This window comes from Triturus cristatus, chromosome 9, assembly GCF_964204655.1.
Source record: "Triturus cristatus chromosome 9, aTriCri1.1, whole genome shotgun sequence".
Lineage (NCBI taxonomy): Eukaryota > Metazoa > Chordata > Amphibia > Caudata > Salamandridae > Triturus > Triturus cristatus.
The window spans coordinates 183468520-183487093 of NC_140592.1; the positions used below are offsets into that span (position 1 = coordinate 183468520).

General features: G+C 49.8%; 1 pseudogene across 1 annotated transcript in view; it reads left to right on the top strand.

The window, feature by feature from the left end:
- The window catches only part of LOC146797602 (cadherin-related family member 3-like), a 706232-nt pseudogene that overhangs the window by 625537 nt on the left and 62121 nt on the right, over positions 1-18574 (top strand). The window contains exon 16 of the transcript XR_014969047.1: positions 2941-3134. The product of XR_014969047.1 is annotated as a cadherin-related family member 3-like (transcript). The remainder of the gene's footprint in view (positions 1-2940; positions 3135-18574) is intronic.

Consider the following 18574-nt stretch of genomic DNA (forward strand, 5'->3'; position numbering starts at 1 on the left):
CAATACACTAACTGCGGTGACTCTTAGTTTCTGCTGCTAGTGTAGTGTGAGCCCATGCCTGGGGCTAAGACAGCAGAGTTTGGAAAGCGCTCACCATGCGCTTCCAGGAGTTTTAAAATACCTAAGGTTCCCTGAAATTCCCACTCCATAAAGGAAATTCCACAGATGTAAGGAACCAGGAAATTCCTATACAGTAAAGCACCAGGAATTCCAAAATAAAGTGAAAGCACAAGGAACTTCCAATACACAAGGAATTACCAATGTTGCAAGTAAGACTTTGATGTCCCTTAGTCTTTCAGAACAGGAGGCAAGCACACACAAGCCCTTGGAGACTCTTCTCAAGCAGGAGGACGCAGCACACAGCAAAGTCCTTGTCCTTTCCTTGGTAGAATCAGCTACTGCAGGCCAACCCCAGACAGCACAAAGCAAAGGGGCAGTCCTCCTCCTCCAGTTTCTCCAGCTCTTCTCCTTGACAAAAGTTCCTCTTGATTCTCGAAGTAGCCTAAAAGTCTGAGGTCTGGGCCCCAATATTTATACTACAAAATTCTTTGTTCTCTGGTGGCAGAGAAGCCCTCTACCCAGCCAAAACCAGTTATATACTCTCTGGTGCAGCTTCCTGGCAGGGGGTGGAGACAGAATTGTGGAAGGCAGACCGGGCCCATTCAGGTGAGAGGAAATCTCCTCCCCCCTATTCAGCCCAGCTCTGACTCATCTAGACTCTCTGGAGCTAGTGCACCTCCTCAGTCCCTGTCACCCTAAAGCCAGACAGTCAATACACATCCTAGCAGAGGCACACTGGATGGCTACGCAAGAAAATACCTACTTTCTAAAAGTGGTATTTTCAAACACAGAATGTAAAAATCATCTTTACTAAAAGATGCATCTTTAGATTTTGGGTTCAGGCATACTAAACTTTATTTTACTATCTGGTCCCAATGGGAAGTTATATGTATAAGATGTTATAAATTAACTCCCATGCTTTCCTATGGGCCAGATGCCTTCCAATAGTAAAAAACACAATTGGCAGTATTTCACTATCAGGACATGCAACACAAACACCAGGGCATGTCCTACCTTTCACATACACTGCACCCTGCCCACAGAGGTACCTTGGGCCTACCCTAGGGGTACCTTATATGTAAGGAAAGGGAAGGTTTGGGCCTGGCACTTGGGTGCACTTGCCAGGACAACATGGCAGTATGCAACTGTGCGCGCAGACACTACAGTGGAAGGTCTGAGATACATTTACAGGGCTACTCCTGTGGGTGGCACAACCAGTGCTGCAAGCCCTCTAGTAGCATTTGATTTAAAGGCCCTGGCACACACCGTACACTTTACTAGGGGATCACCAGAAAATCAAATAGGCCAATCATATCATAATTTACACAGAAAGCATATGCACTTTAGCACTGATCAGCAGTGGTAAATTGCCAAGGATCCTATAGCCAACAAAACAGGGTCTGAAAAATAGGAGGCAAAAGACAAAAAGTTTGGGGATAAACCTGTCAAAAGGGCCGGGTCTAACAGGTATGTTCTAACTGACATTTTCACTTAACAATAACTTCCCTTGAACCTTTGTTAACTTCAGTAAATTTCTATGTTTTTTTTCAAATGTAAAATAACATATTATTACAATTCCTAACTATAACGCTGCTTTAACCTTTAGTTTTTAACATATATAAATATATATAATCTATTATCTCATTATTCAATCAAGGGAATTGATGTGACCAATGGCAAGGATATTTGGTTCCAGCCTCAGAGTTTTCACAGTGCATATCTTGAACAAATTTTCCCATCAGGCAGTAATGTTCGTTTACAGAGTGCAATTGTATACAGTGCAATCAGAGTAATATTATAATTAATTCCTATCTGTTAGTAGATAAATGCTAATGAAGCTCTATGGGCACCCCTTGCAGGCTTGCACTATCGTTAAAACCACACAGCCATCATGATCAGCCCAATAAATTATCTTGCAGACAAGCCCACCATCTCTGTTTGATCTCAGCACACCCGCTGCCAGGACACCTTTCCTTGTATACGCCAAGCATCAGAAAGTGCATCCCTTTATCCAGTAGTACTGTCCTAGCACTGTTTCCATTGAAGAAAGATTTGAAGACACATCTCTTAAAAGTACACTACATCACAATGCAGTAACAGTACACTTCTGCTTCCACTACTCAGCTTCCATTTCCTATTACACATTGAATGTATACTTGCCTTTGACCCCTTTACAGGGCTCCTCTGTCTTTTGTCTAGGTGTGTGGTATACAAATAACACATACATACACACCCACACACAGTACAAATAAATATATAGAACTATTCTTAAACCTTCAATATGTAATACTGATTTCGAGTCAACCACTCTGCACTTCCCAGGTATTTACTGTAAAATATGCTGTCACATACCTCCAGCCTGTATTGCCCTATACACTCATCTCTTTTGTAACCACTTTGCCCCTCGCTGTACCCCACCCCAGTATTGAAATCCCCTCTACTTGGACAGTGTTTCATTGCTTACAGGGCCGGACTGGTCATCAACTCCATTGGGTATTTCACCAGGTGATTGAAGTTTTGAAGGCCAGCCGCTGCCTCTCTTTCGGCTCCCTGCTGTTGATGGCAGCAGGGAGAGGGAGCAAAGAGGAGGGGAAGAAGGAGTGGAAGAGGGAGATTCACAGTGACTGGAGTAGAGCAGGGGCTGGATTGAACATTGTTTCCAGGGGTGCTTTTGATTCCCGGTACGGCCTGGTTGCTTAGAAGCTAAGTTTGCACGACATTAGTCAAATAAATGTGCGGATGACTTTTAATGAGAAAAATTAATGAAACCCTTTGGGTAATCAGACAAAATGTATTCAGGTTACAAGTGATCTGTAAGAACTGTCCATGGCAGTGATATTGCTCTGCAATGCTTATTTCTTCTGTTATTTATTTCAACAGCAGAGAGCGGGGCTCACAATTGTGACTCAAACTGTAAACACGTTCAGTTCTAATGAATGGTATGTTCCGCTCATCTTCACCTTCATGGCTCTGTTACTTGCTGGGCTGCTTGCCTGGAGTTGTCACCTCATTTGGAAATACACTAACATCAAGGAATGGTGTCAAAAGTCTCAACACAAAGTACCAAAGAAGAAGTAAGAAAATTTCAATGACCTGGATTTATGTTTACACGATTGGCTTGATGTTAAAAACGAGCTTGCATTCTGTTTAAATAGTGTGATGGATTTATGCTTTGTGTTTTTTTCTTCTTCACTGTCTTTGTGTAAGATAAAATCTGATGGGATCCTAGGCCTAAATATGGTAAGAGGGTACGCAAGTGCTCCCTTGGTGATGTATTCTGGATTCTTCTAGAATGGTAAACAATTCAATGCTATGCTTTGCACTGCTTTGCTGTGTGCCACTTAAGTCCCCACCCAGGGCCGGCTTTAGGGCAGTGCGATTGGTGCGGCCGCACTGGGCGCTGACCTTTTGAGGGGGGCACTGTGACCTCAGGGGGGCGCTGTGTTTAGCAATATCTTAAGATAGGAGAGATGATGGGCACTTTTGCAGTTGGTAGGGAAAGAATCTGAGGAGGTGGTCATGAGACGTGGGAGTGCCAAAAGTGATTGTCGCACTGGGCGCCACCAGAGCTAAAGCCGGCCCTGTCCCCACCCCTGCTAAACCTTAGAAAGTATTCAATTTTTTAGGTCTCTATACGTACACAGCTGGCTCAGTTTGCAAAAACACATAAAATTTGAACATGTACATTTTAGGGCTACAATTGGTTATCAATTCTGCATGGTTGTCTGATTCACAAACTTCTATGACTGTTGCGTGTTATACGTGCATGTATAATATATTACACTGCTGACACATCCATGTCTTCCTAACACCACTCTGCATTTGTGGCAGTATGCTTACTTAGAGGTAGTAAAATGTGGTTATCTTGTTACAGAAATACCCCTTTCCTAGATAAACCTGACAAGTGCACACTGCCGAAAATATTTTGAGATCAAGTCACAAAGATTTTGCAGTGACTTCCTCTGCAGGGTATCGATTTCAATTAACCATATTGCAGATGCTACATAGAGAATAATACACACACACACACACACCCACACCCACACACTTCTCCTCCCCACAACCTCCACCACAGTACCCCCTACCCCCACAGATTTTGTGATTTGGCAGGGGTGTGCATCTGTTTGCAATTTTGTGGGACGTGGTGTGTTTCACAATTTTGTCATGCAACTATGTATGCACATGGATCTCCACCCTTTACTCCAGCCCAATCCAACTGTAAGTTAGGCTTGTGCCCATTTTCCACAGTTTGTATGTTATCAACCAATGTGGCCTCATTCATCATCTGAGCCACATGTATCCTGAATCATCATTGTGTACTTCACCCTGATGCAACAGCCTGTCATGGCAAATTTCACAATCACACATATTACACTCCTGGAACATGCAGAGGCATGTGAAACCAATATACGAATTGTGTGATATTTGCTTCATACCCCATTTAAACTATGCAGATTGTTGTGCATAACAAGTGTGCATAAATGACAATGTTTCTCAGTGGATGTGACAGATGAGGTGTAGTTTAAAGTGTCAATATTACAAATGGTGATCTGTCAATCCAGGAATGACTTCTGTGCACCATGCCTGTTAAGACCTGTGAGCCTCTGTGTTGTCTTCCCCCAATCTATTTGCCTTCACACTCCTCTGTTGCTGAATTCATTTTTGTTGGCTTTAAGACTGCAAACTGCAAACCAGTGTGAAAGTGCTTCTGTTCTCTTCTTTAAACATGGTGACATTGGCTAACAACTGATTGGCATATTTAATGTACTCATAAGTCCCTAGTAATGTGGTATATGACATAATCAGGGCCTGTACATTAAATACTACGAGTGGGCCTGCGGCACTTATTGTACAACCCACTTAAGTAACCCCTTAAACATGTCCCAGGCCTGCCTTGACAGCCTGAATGTAGTGTTACACTACCATGTCGACTTGGCATTTAAATCTCATTGCCAAACTGTAAACTCCCTTTTTATTACATATAAGATTCCCCTAAGGTATGCCCTAGATAGAGCATAGTGCAGGTTGCTGTGTAAGTAAAAGATTGGACAAGTACCTTTAAGTTTACATGTCCTGGTAGTAAACTTGCAAATTTGTTTTTCACAACCGTAAGGCCTACCCCTCCCATAGGATAACATTGGAGATTCCTCATTACATTTAATAAGCTGTAATTCCTAGTTGTGAGTAGATCGATATTTCATGTTTGGTATCTATCAAATTGCAATGATAAACCCACTTTAATGGTAACATCGGATTTTTCATTACAATTTTGAAAATGCCACTTTTAGAAAGTTAATATAAGTAAGTATAATAAACCCCTTATACCATGGATTTTTCAACTGTTTACATAGGCTGCGTAATTATTTTGTGCCTCTCAATACCAACATTTGTTGGAAATCTCATTACCCCTTTTCTTTCTACATATCCTCTCACTAGTATATTACAAGTACAGACATGACATATAAATACCACCATTCCAGCATACATTGAATTCTGAAATTAATTTACAGTGCATATTAGTTACAAAAACAGTGGGTAAACGGGGTCATACGTTGTATACTGGAGGCTTGGGTCCTCCGGCATGAAGGTTACCCCTGGGTGGAGATAACGTGAAGTGGGGATCAATCAGTGCCCAGTGCTTATGAGGAGAGAATAGTGTGTAGGTAAATCTCAGTATATAGCTCATCTATACTATCCACCATACTGCACCAGCGATTTTACATTTTAAACAGTGAGGAAATTCCTTCCTACCCCTCTTCCACATGTAGGTTGATTTTGGGACCAGGTGCTAGTTGAGTCGCTTCAGTAAGTGCTGTGTGGTCCTTTTCTGATACTGCTCCTGTGACTACTAGGGAAGATACGGTATGCAGAAAATCAGTACATGCTCATGGCTCGCGTTACGAGCCTATGATGCCTGCCTCAAATAAGGGCCATTATTAGTGTTACTGAGGGGCGGTAGACCTACCTCCTACTTGTCTGGCAGCCTCCCTCCTGGTGCTGCTGGTCCCATATGACTCAGCTGCATCAGCTCTCTTTGCTAATCAAGTGCTGGACAGAAGGACATCCTGTGGATCATGGGAGGTATAGTTTATCCGCACCTATGAGGTCTGTTCGGGTCCTTGGTGTTGGGAGTGTGACATGGCTGTTACCATAATTGAAGGATAATCTGATTTAAAGGCACACCTATGTATTGACCATGTAGTGGCTCATGTAAGCTGCCCTGGCTTTCCTAATTGCTAAAGGATATGACTGAAGGGGTTTGCATGGCCATCCCGAGAATCATGGGAAGTGTAGCTTTTTTACATGCACCATGGGATTCCTGGTGTCAGACAGTATGTATTGAGCATTGCAATTTCTTGAAAGGAGGGCTTGATGTTGGTTTACTACAAGACAGATGTGGGTGGTGTGTTTTAAACCCCTGATGTTGTATATGCAAACCACAGCAGTATGTTCTTCAGGAAGGAATGCGTGTTGCCAATACTTCAATGAAGAGTTATTATGGATGATGTAGTCTTGTGCATACTTATATTGAGTGATCCCGCCCGTTACTACCTCAACAGGATCCCTCCCCTTCATGACATACACTTTTAGAAAGATGGCATTTTCCTGCCCTTTGTGCATGCATCCTTTCTTGGATAACATGACTGGGTGTAGCTGACAGTGGGACTTTGTAAATTCCTCCTAACAGTCACATAATAAAGGGATTAGGTATGCCCAAATGGACCATCTGCAGGCAGGATGGGGGTGGAGCTGAGCGCAGGCTCACTTATAACTGAATAGCCTGTGCTCTGCCTCCATACAAGGGTCCTAACAACCCTTCATTGTCTCTGCAGTCAGCTCCAAGCCTGGGCAGGGGAGTTACAAAAATTCCTAGCACTTCAAAGAACCTTTCCAGAATCTTCTCCCACCTTCCTGAAGAAGCGCGGTAGAGTATAAAAATAGGACCGCCAGACCCACTCTTCAGTTCACTACTGTAGCTGCGGAAGGACTCTCAGAGGACTGCCTGCTGCTGTGACCTGCTGTGCCCTCTGCAAGACTGCTGCTGTTCTTGGAAGGACTGCTTTGCTGCCTAGAGCCTGCTGTTGACCCCTACATCTTGACCTGCACCGAGGACAACCAGAGGGATTCCAAGGGCTAGTTTGCTGGCCTCCCTTTAGAGCCACAGGGACATAAAAGGCTCCCACCATCTTGAATTGGCAAACCAGATCCATCTTAAGTGAGTCCTGAATCCCCAAGAGGTGTCCCACTCGCCCTTGACCCTTGGTTGTGGTGCATAATGTAGCCAGAGGGCCAAATCCCCAAAACTGAGGACTTAGACAAATTTTGTCCAAAATGTATTGTGATAACCAGGTGAAGACCGGCACCAACCTGCTCGCCTATCCGTCCGAGATGCATCGTCGGTCAGATTGACTCCGCGGCTCCTGCCACTAACTTCTTCTCTGCAGCAGCAAATCCATTTCAGAGGTCCTTCGCTAAAGGAGTATCCAACCTCATTGAACTGAACTGTCTATAGCTACAGCCCTCTGCCTTGTCCCGCTGGATATTTTTTACTTCCATTTCGACGACTAAGTCCAAACATGGAAATGTTCACCGTGGCTTTGATCCAAGGCCATCCGATGACAAAGCTCCCTCCCTGGATACCTTCTGCAGCCTTCTCTCACTGAACTGTACCTTGTCATAACATTTGTCTCAGAAATTCTTCTAAGTCCGAAGTTGAGCGTTGACTGGTCCCAATCCACTTCTTGTATCCAACATGCACTCCATTGTGGTCGGCCATATTTTTCGTTCTTGCGTGACTAGATGTCCATGTTTGGCACTTTTAATATTTAGGTGCTAGCTTTTATTAAAAACTTTAGAAAATTCCTAACTCTGGTTCTACTGATTGGATGTTTGTTGTTTTGGTGTGAAATAATGTATTAAAATGTACTCTGATATTTAACTTAATTACTGTTTGTGTGCTGCATAGATACTTTACACATTGCCTCTAATTTAAGCAGACTGCTTTTTTTTGCCAGTGTACACCGGGTTAAGCATAGGTTAATTTAGTGACTTTTTGTGGTTCAGCCTGCCTGGGATTATGGCTGTTGCTTTACCAGGGCTCACACCCGGTCAGCCAACAACCCAATTTCTAACATTGACCATTATTTTTTTTTTGCATCCCCACAATGATTTTGCGATGCGGCTGATATCCAAATTTGTTGCATCAAAAAATGCCCATTTTTTAAATGTCAGAAAACCCCCATGCCTGATTAATATTTAGGAGGCATGAGTCCATTTCAAACCCACAGTGAATGGTAGGAATGGAGACCTGAGAATGGTAGAGATAGAAACCTGTGAGTGGTAGGGATGGAGGCCTGTGAGGGAGAGCAGACCTCCATCCCTGCATTTGCTTTCCCTGAATGCAATGGGTGGAAACAGTGAGCGCCATGACCACTGTCTGCTTTTCCCGACTCCGAACACATGTAGTCCTAGAAAAAAGCTGTCACATTCACTTTGTGAATGGGATATTATTTTCTATTGGGAGTTGTTATCACATGATTTGTTTGTAACAACAAGTGTAATGTAATTGAAAACCACTGATAACACCATTGCAACTGGCCCTTTCTCCCTCTGAATTGTAATCCGTTGCAAAACATGTTTTTCTGAATCAGAAAGGCATTCATAATTCACAATAAGTCCTTTATTCTTTGCAACTCATTTTTTGGCTGTTGTACTGCCTATATTTTGCAAATCACATACCTTGTGACCATGTAATTATTTTATAAATTGGGTCTCGGGTATTGCAACACCATTTTACATCCTTTCTGGGCCTTTGGCATTTCCTCACTATTCCTACAATGGTGTCTTTAATGAAACACTAAAAACCCAGATGACCATGGTGCTGGGTTGTGATTGTGATGCACGTGATGGATGGGCCTGAGGTCCTTTTCGAGTGTAGTGTCCGGCTGGACACGTTCTAGTGTTTCTGCCTGCTGTGCCCCACACTTTACACCCACCCACCACTGGCATCACCGGTCAGGTGACCCTGCAAATAAAGGGGCCGGGCGCACGTGCCCTGGCCCAGTTCCTAGTACCCCACTACCGTGTCTGGGTGGTTACTTGTCCAGCATGTGGGCCTAGTGGCCCAAGATACCACAATGGCGACGAGTGGGTAGACACCCGCGCGTGTGCTGGCAGCTCCTTTGACCGTGTTCAAGGGGGACAGTATAGCCCATGTCTAAGGCACCCCCGCTGCCAGAGCATTATCCATTGCAGGCGGTGGAAAAGTGGAAAGTGTTGCAGCACACACCGTGTTTAGAGAAGCTCCCACACTGCCATCCTGTTTCACAAGAGGTGGACATCCGTGTCAGGAGCTGCGACGCCCACGCGGGGCGAGCAGACTGCAGAACTGTCCAGCAGATGGGCCAGAGAATGGCTATGCTCCGACCTTCAGAGGCATCTTCAAGCTGCCCCGCCCGCTGTTGTCTTTCACAGGAGGAGCAGAGGGCCTTCCTAATGAGACACGGCAAGACAGAGCCAGCAGTGCAGTGACGCGGAAATGAGTGCTTTGGCTAAGACACCAAAGAAGAACATATACAGCAAGGTATGTCAGGGTTCACTACCCTACTACGCCCCGTAATGGCACAGGGCACTCCACACAAAACAAGCGCAGATTGTATGAACACCAGCGGGGTCTGTACATACAGGACTGTCCTGCCGGCAAGTGTGTGCGAGACAGTGATAGCAGAAGAGGATGCTGCCCCCTTGCACCGGCACTGAGCTGCCTCCATGCCGGCATCCCAGCCCAGCGCGACTCCCAACCACTGTGTGTGCCACTGCAAAATAAGAGCAGGACCGCCTACCTGCCTACCGCACCCAGGCCCTTCTGAAGTTGGTGCAGGAAATGCAAAAACATTTATGCAAATAAAGCCTGCTCCAGTGCCCGGCACAAAGTCGCAGCCGTAATACCCCTGTGAGCGCAGGGAAGGAAAGAGCCCATCTCACCTTGAACTCGTTGCCCCTTGATCTCGTTGCCTGCAAAAATGGGGAAGTCACCGCTGTTTCCCTGTTCCCCAGTGAGAGAATGGAAGCTGTGACCAGTGACATGCAGCAGGAACAGGCTTGAATGGCAGTGTACTCCTCTACGGACTGCCTGTTCTCAACTGCAGCGTGAAGGAGAAACCTTGCGTGGCTAGCCAAGAGCCGATATCATCTGCTGACAAAGGTGCAATTCCTGCATCGTGCCAACCACTGCACCCCCGTCTCCCTAAACAACGGGGCCCGCAGCATCAGGAGGGCTGCCGTGGCCTCCTACCAAGTAGGCCTGCAGCATAAAGAAAGCTGCTGGGCCTCTCAGTAATCACCTGCAGTGCCACCTAGTGATGGTGAGCAGCACTACATTAAAATAAAGAAGCACTCGTAGCATTTAAATAAAGAAGCACTCGTAGCATATAAATAAAGACAATCAGCCCCACTGCACCGGCATAGTATGAAAAAAATACACAGCACCAGCATTCTCAGGACCCAGGAAAGTGACAGACAAGGAATGCAGCCCCGACGAAGCACACCACAGAGACTGACTAGGTGAACGGTGAATGCCCTTGTGGGATGCCTAGGGTCTGAGGGGAGAGACTGTTGACCCACACAGTAAGCACCAAGTAGGGGAAAGCTTCTGCAACCAAGATAACGGACAAAAGTACGTCAAGAGACTGCAAGACCTTGATGGTTATGAATGTGGGGGAAGAAGAACCTGCAGTGGCAGCAGGTAGAGACATTGCAGCGCTGATGAAAGTGCTGCCCCAGCGCTGAGGAAGCACACACCGGCTGGTTTCTGCACATCACAAGTAAGTAACAAGACATCCTGACAGAAGTGCCTGCACGCACAGCTGCCATGTGCCTGAACGGCAGCCAGTAAAAGGAAGAGAGACCCATAAGACTTTACATACTGCATTCTAGGCAATCACCACAAAAAGACTGGTAGAAGAGAGTGCAGCACTCCCTCAGTGGACTGCCTAAGCGATGCGGAATGGGAAAGACTGAACACCGGCTGAAAGAGTGCCAAGAAGCCCAAAGATGCCCCAGCGCAGAGAAGCATTAAGTAGCTAAGAAAGCAGTAAGCCCTGCATGAAGCACTAGAAGAACGTGCGCAGAGTGTGCAACCTCCATGTGGCTTTTGGACGCCACAGAAAGCAAGAGGAGTGCTTGCATGCCCCCAGTGGTGAAGGCCATCCCCACAAGCCAGGATTACGGGCATGCCAAGGGCCAGAAGAGGCCACCCATGAAGGCCTGAGAGACCAAAGACTCATGTCAAAGTCTGCACCTGCAAACTTGACGACACGGACAGGCGCCCAGGAGAGAGAGCACTGCTGAAGACGGAAGGGAGATCCTCCACATCTCCACCATGCAAGCAAAGCTCCACAGTCGGCCGAAGACAGCACAGAGTGTCCTACCTCTCACTGCCTCAAGATGGAGTTGCCAGAGGCCCAAAACAGGCAAGAGGAGAGTCACACACTCCATGTGGCAAGCCGCCACCGCAACATGTGCTATGACGACAGGCAACACGTGGTCGGACGGCACATCGCACCACAAGCAAGGAGTGCATCACATGAAGTGACCAACCCTGCCAAGCATGCCTGAACGGAGGCAGGATCAAGTGCCACAATGGCGCAGCCTCGAGGCGCAAGCACGACACCCTCGAGTGAAGAGAAGAGGAGCATCGCGAACACCCCTGAGGAGGGGAAAGGGTCTGCAAGAGGTCCTCAAGGAGAAGAAGCACGTCCTACCTATAGGATAGACCTGCGACAGGTCCTTAGAAAATTGAAGACTGTCCCAAGAACTGGACGCGACCAGCGAGATGTCCATGTGGTGCAAACAGGTGGTAGGATGCCACATCCAACTGAGGACCTGGTCGGAAAGAGGAAGAGAGAGTGGCAGGACGCCACTCCGCAAAGGAAGAAAGAACAGTGGCACACCGCCACAGGGCAGACAACCGCCACAAGTGCGCAAGATGGAACAGAGAAGAGCGACAGGACAGAGGACTTGTGCCAGCACTGGAGAAGATGTTCATCAGCACAAGCCAGCCACCGGGGTGCAGGGACATCACTGGAGACAGCTTCACGGGAGGACCAACTGTAAGCCGCTAGCAAGCGCGATCTGCGTCCAGGCTCCATGCTTCGCAGTTCGACCGTCCTCTCACCGGTCACCGGCTACTTGGTATCGTTAGCACCTGCTGGAAGATAACTGCAAGTGGCCACAAAGTCTCTCCAATCCTCCTCACTCCACAAGGTCACCCAAGACAAGAGATCGCCGCCTGTTGCCCAACTGAAGGAAAATCACTGTTTTGTCATTGTCCTCTAGGTGCATCATTACCAAGGAGCATCGCACCAACAGAGTGGATCCCCACACTCCAGACACCCAGAGGTCACTGAGGCGAACCACCCAGGAACCTATTGTGTGCCCCCGTCAACCTGAAGCCTGCCGAAGTAGAGCATATCTGTCCATTGGAATATCCACCCTTGGGATCACACAAGACTTGGCCGTGGCCCTGTTGGGAGTTCCACAGCAATCCTGAGCGCTGCCTATGAAATTGCCCACGTGGTTACGTGGCAATCCAGGGGCAAGGGCCTTGACGGAGTTCCTGAGAGAGGGGAATCCGAATAGGAGAGATGCGTCGCCAGCAGCTCCACGACAGGCACAGGAAGCATGGAGGTCACAGTCGAAGACTGGGCACCCAAAGATCATCAGAGGAAGGCACAGAACCTGAGTCCTGACGGCGAGAACATCTAGATAGAGACACCACCCTCTGCGGCTACATGAGCTACTTGGCTGTGAGTCCTGTTGGCAGTTCCTCAGCGACACCTTCGTACGGCTTACATGAAGCCTGCACAGTCCACACGGTCCCATGGCAGTCCGGCAGGAAGGCCCTCCAGGAGGCTCCAGTGAGAGAAGAGTCCAGGCGAGAGAGGCAGGGCTGAAGTTGCTTGGCTGTCAGGAGCAAGGAAGACCATCAAGCACGTCGCCTCCAAGAAAAAGGCCTCACACTCAGAGATCATCTCCAACAGCTGTAGGTTTGTCGTCCACCGGGACCTGAGCGCCTGAGAGATCTCCAGAGTGGACTCCACCACTGCTCCAGATGCACCGATATTTGAATTTTGTACATAGACTCCAACACCACGAGACCAGGCCAGTCTGAAGTACATCGCCAAGGCGTACTAAAGCATCCTGACCATGCGGTCCAAAGCTCCAGTGCTGCCTGGATGATAGCTTGAAGAGACTCATTTGGTGCGATGTGTAGTTCATTTGTTTTCTTACAGGTTGGACTTTTGTTTGTTTCTTTTTATTAAAGTTTGGGAGGGATGTAGTGTCCGGCTGGACACGTTCTAGTGTTTCTGCCTGCTGTGCCCCACACTTTACACCCACCCACCACAGGCATCACCGGTCAGGTGACCCTGCAAATAAAAGGGGCCGGGCGCACGTGCCCCGGCCCAGTTCTAGTACCCCACTACCGTGTCTGGGTGGTTACTTGTCCAGCATGTGGACCTAGTGGCCCAAGATACCATAACGAGTATTTTGACTTTTATATGCGCATTTAGGTGTTTCATGGCTCTTCTACGTATTCTTTTCCAAAGTGTTCACATTTTGCCACAATTAGCCCAATTGTGCTAAACATTACCTGAAGTGTTGGCGGTCTGATTCTGTGCTCTTGAGCAGTGTAGTGAAGGAAGAGTTGCTCCTCCAGCATACATGCGTTGCATTCTTTTGTGTACTATGTACTGAGGGGGGACCGCAGAAGCAGCCGGGATTGCTCATGCCGGCGCTGCTTCTTTTCTCTGCCGGCACAAGGTTTTCTAGAGTCTGCCGAGCTCCCCTACACAGCGTCTAGCATTTTGTTTTGTGACAGGAGCTGTGAACCAGCAGTGAATTGTTTTTTTTTTTTTGGAAAAAGTTTTTATTGAACAATAATTCGGTTACAATTATGGGCCTACAACCACCCGGGCCGGCCGCTAGGTACATAAGGAAATATACACATATCAAGGCTGCAATCCGTTCCCAGGGCACTGCCCCGCAGTGGCTCAAGATAGTCCTCGAAGAACAGCAAGCGTCAGTCCAACAATAACAGAAACAAAAAGAAAAACAATAAAAACAAAAGGCGAGTTACGAGGGATACCAGTGCGGTTCAGGCTCCCCCCGGGAAACTCCAGTCAGAACATTTGAGCAATCCGCTAAAGAGAGGAGTACCGGGAGGCCGGGGACGGAGGGGGGGGGGGAAGGGGGTCAAGGGAGATGAACGTCCATATGTGGTTGTTACAAAAAGCGCTAGGAGCCGTCAAGGGTCAGGGGGACATGGCGATATCAGTGTCTACCAGGGGGTCGTACAGATGCCTCCGCGATACGCATTCCATTGACCCCAAATTCTACCCCATGCCCCCGGCTTGCCACGGGCCACATACACTGTCTTCTCCCGAAACATACACCAGTCCATATTCTCCTTCCATACTGACACGGTGGGCGGCCGTTGAGCGCCCCAAAGTTGCGCTATATCCCTCTTGGCAATCATGTTCCCTAGGGCCGCCCATCGAGTCTGAGCCGCGTTGTAGTCATTGGGCTCCCACACATTCAGGACACAGCGACGCACCTCCGGCAGCAGCACAACCCCGGTGACCTGTCCCATAACCGTGTGGACCCGGCGCCAGTAGTCCGCCACCTCGCGACACTCCCAAAGGATATGAAGAAAGGTGGCGCTGAGCCCGCAGCCTCGTTTACAGAGTCCGTCGTCGGAGAATCCCATCGCGACCAAGCGCGGACCCGTGACATACACCCGGTGGAGAATCTTGAGCTGTACCAACCGGAGACGAGCCGGAATGGCAACCTCCTTGGGGGACGACAGTGCAGACTGCCAGTCTTCGTCGTCCAATTCAACCCCATCCCCAGTCCAAGCCCCCCGAAGGCGCACCAGGAGATCCGCCCGGTGATTAATCAATTTTTTATAAATTAAAGAAATAGTACTATCAGGGACATGTCCGTCAAGTACGCGGTCCTCGAGGGGCGAGGAAACAGGGATCTTGGTCCCCTCCCCGAAGACCGAGAGCAGGGCGTGTCGAACCTGGGCGTAGCGGAAGAACTCCCTGTCGGTCAGCTCGTATTCGGCCTGGAGCACCGCGAAAGTCTTGACCGCGCCCTTGTGCCACAGGTCTCCCACTTTGCTGATACCAATCGTGTCCCACTGGTCAAACCCCTTGGTGGTCCACAAGCTGCCCAGGCGGTCGGAGGCAAACAAGGGAGTAGCACATGTCATTCGCTCACTCCAGCCCGTGGCCGCAGTGGCAGCCCTCCAGGTCCGCACAGCAATCTTAGTAGGACCCGTAAGGGTCCGGTCAGCCAGGCGGGAATAAAGTGCCCTGTTGTAGTTCCCGCCGGGAAGCAGGAACTTGTCCATCTCATACGCCGGATTCAAGCCGGGCGCATACGTGGCGTGGTTAATGGCAGATAGCTGCGAGGCCCAATAGTACCTGCGAATGTCAGGAAGCGCGATGCCCCCGTCATACCAGGGGAGAGTGAGCTTGGCAAGAGCAATACGCGCCCGGCCGTTCCACACCAGTCTCCTCTGCAGGCTCTCCACCTCCCGAAAGTAGGCCACTGGGATAACGTCAAAGGAGTTCTGGAGTGCATAGAGGAACCTGGGAAGGGACATCATTTTAAACAGCGCGGCCCGACCCAGCGGGGACAGGGGCAGCCTGCACCACCGGGCCGTGTCCTCCCGCAGCCGCCGAAGTGGACGCAGAAGATTCTGCTCGTAGCGAGCCACCGGGTCCAGCGAAACGTATATCCCCAGGTACTTAAAGCCGCTCAGAGATATTTGAATCGGGAGCCGAGGCGGCAGGAGAGGAGGACCACCAGCGATGGGATAAACGCAGGATTTAGACCAATTGATCGTGAGACCCGAATTGTTCCCAAAGGAGGTCAGAACGTCAAAGAGGACGTTGAGTGACTGCCGCGGTGAGGTGAGGTACAGGAGAATGTCGTCCGCATACAGCGAGACCCGATCTTCAAAGCCCGGGCCCCACCGGATCCCTCTAAGCGAGGGCTCCCAACGGAGCCAGGCAGCGAGTGGCTCCAGGGCGAGAGCAAAAAGCAACGGGGACAACGGGCACCCCTGCCTCGTGCCCCTGCCAAGGGCAAAGGGCCGAGAGACCCGCCCATTCACCACCACTTGAGCCATGGGTCCCGTGTAAAGGAGCCTCACCCAGCCAATAAATCCCTCTCCAAAGCCGAATTTATCCAAGACGGCCCAGAGGAATGGCCACTCAATAGTGTCAAATGCCATCGTGGCATCCAAAGAAACCAGCACGGCCGGTTCGGGGAGGAACTCCGCCCTGGCGAGGACCCCGTGCAGACGCCGCAAGTTAAGAGCGGTGTTGCGGTGCGGGATAAAGCCGCATTGGTCCGGATGAATAAGGTCGCACACTACACTCAACAATCGATTGGCCAGGACTTTCGCCAGGATTTTAGGCTCCGCATTGAGCAGTGAAATAGGCCGGTAAGAGGTACAGCGGTCACGAGGCTTGCCCTCCTTGGGAATAACGACTATAGTGGCCAAGCGCTGGTCGGCAGGAAGGGAACCCGCCGCAAGAGAGTCGCGGAACATGCGGCCGAGGAAGGGCGCAAGCTTATCAGGCCGCAATTTGTATAGTTCAATGGGCAGACCGTTAGGACCCATAGCCTTGCCCGAGCGAAGGGAACGAATCGCGGTCGCTATTTCATCCGACGATAAGGGGGCGTCCAACCGCTCCCGGTCCTCAACGGACAGGCCGGGCAGAGCAATATCTCTCAGTAGGAGGCGAGAGTCATCCTCGTCCCTGTCAGTCACCGGGGAGTACACCGCCCGGAGGTGATCAGCGAAGCATTCCACAATCTCATCCGGCTCAGTCACACACACACCATCCGCAGCACGCAACTCGGGGACCACACGATTCACTCTCTCTTTTTTGTCCAGCCACGCAATCAACTTACCCGCCTTGTCCCCCGCGTCATACAATCGGCCCTGCCGCTCCCTATACATAGTTTTGGCCGCGTCAGTGACCAGGGACCTATATTCGAACTGTTTCAGGCTAAGGGCATGTAGTCCGTCCGGAGTAACATTCGCCTCCAGGGCCGACTCCAGCCCCGAGATGTCAGTCTCCAGCTTTACCACCGCCTCGCTCCTAACCTTCTTGGCCACCACTATCTGGGCGAGGGCGTGTCCGCGTAGCACAGTTTTAAAGGCTTCCCAAAGGGACAACGCAGACGACACCGACCCCTCGTTTTCACTGAAGTATTGGTCCATGGCCTTAACCAGGCTGTCACGAGTCACAGGGTCCCGCAGGTACCAGGGGTTAATGGGAGCTATCCGACCTGCGGACCGCGACCCGGTGTCAAAGAGAAGCCACAGCGGAGAATGGTCGGAGATACCACGCGCCAGGTGTCTGACCTCTCGAATCCGACCAGTCTGCGCCGCGGGCATAAGAAAGTAGTCTAACCTGGAGAGACTCCCATGCGCCCCCGAATGAAAGGTGAACTGACACTGGGTCGGATGCAATAGTCTCCAACTATCCACCAAGCCGAAGGTCTCCAACATCCCACCCAGCCATGACTGGGCAGCGGGGAGGGTCCTAGGTGGGTGACGATCCAGTTCACCCGAAACCACAGAATTAAAGTCCCCGCCCATGAGCAGGAGGCCGTCCGGAAGGTCAAGCAGCATTCGACCCAAGTCAGTGAAGGTGGAGTTCTGGAGGCCCGGGGGGACGTAGACTGAAACCAGGGTAAGGGGCTGCCCCTCCCACCTCCCAGTCAAACACACATAGCGCCCCCTGTCATCCGAGACTATCCTCGTGATCTCCACCGGAAGGGAGGTTCGCAGGAGAATGCCCACCCCCCTGGAGCCAGTTGTGAAACCAGAATGGGCTACGAGGCGGTATCCCCCCCTGTTCATCGCATGGCAGACATTGCCGACCAAATGCGTCTCCTGGAGAAACACCACATCAGGAGTCAAACGACGCAAATATTGCAGTACAACACCCCGCTTAATACGGTCCCCCAACCCATTGACGTTCCATGACATAAGCCTCAACCCGTCTCCCCCCATCCCATCCAATAGCTCAAGAGGCCCCCAGCCCGCAGCACCGCTCCCAAATATGGATAAAAATCAATACCTCGCCTTGTAAACAAAAAACACACAACTAAACAACCCCTCTTCCCCCCCAACCCCACCCCAAGTCCAACGCCCCCCACCCTGCACCCCTGCGGGCCAAAGACCCCCCCCAACTTGCAGTGTGCCTGTCGCCCCATTAACCCCATTCTACAAAAAGACCCCGGAGGAGGAAAGGGACCCGTACCCGCCCGCACCCCTCACGGGTCCTGGTAAAGCACAGTATGCAAAAGAAGTAAGACCCAACTGTACAGTGCCAAGCCGCAAAAAGTAAGGACCAAAGGTCAGTCTAAGGGGACCCGTCACCTGCGGTGCCCCCAGAGGGCCCGGGCCGGCCACCCCCGTCCGGCA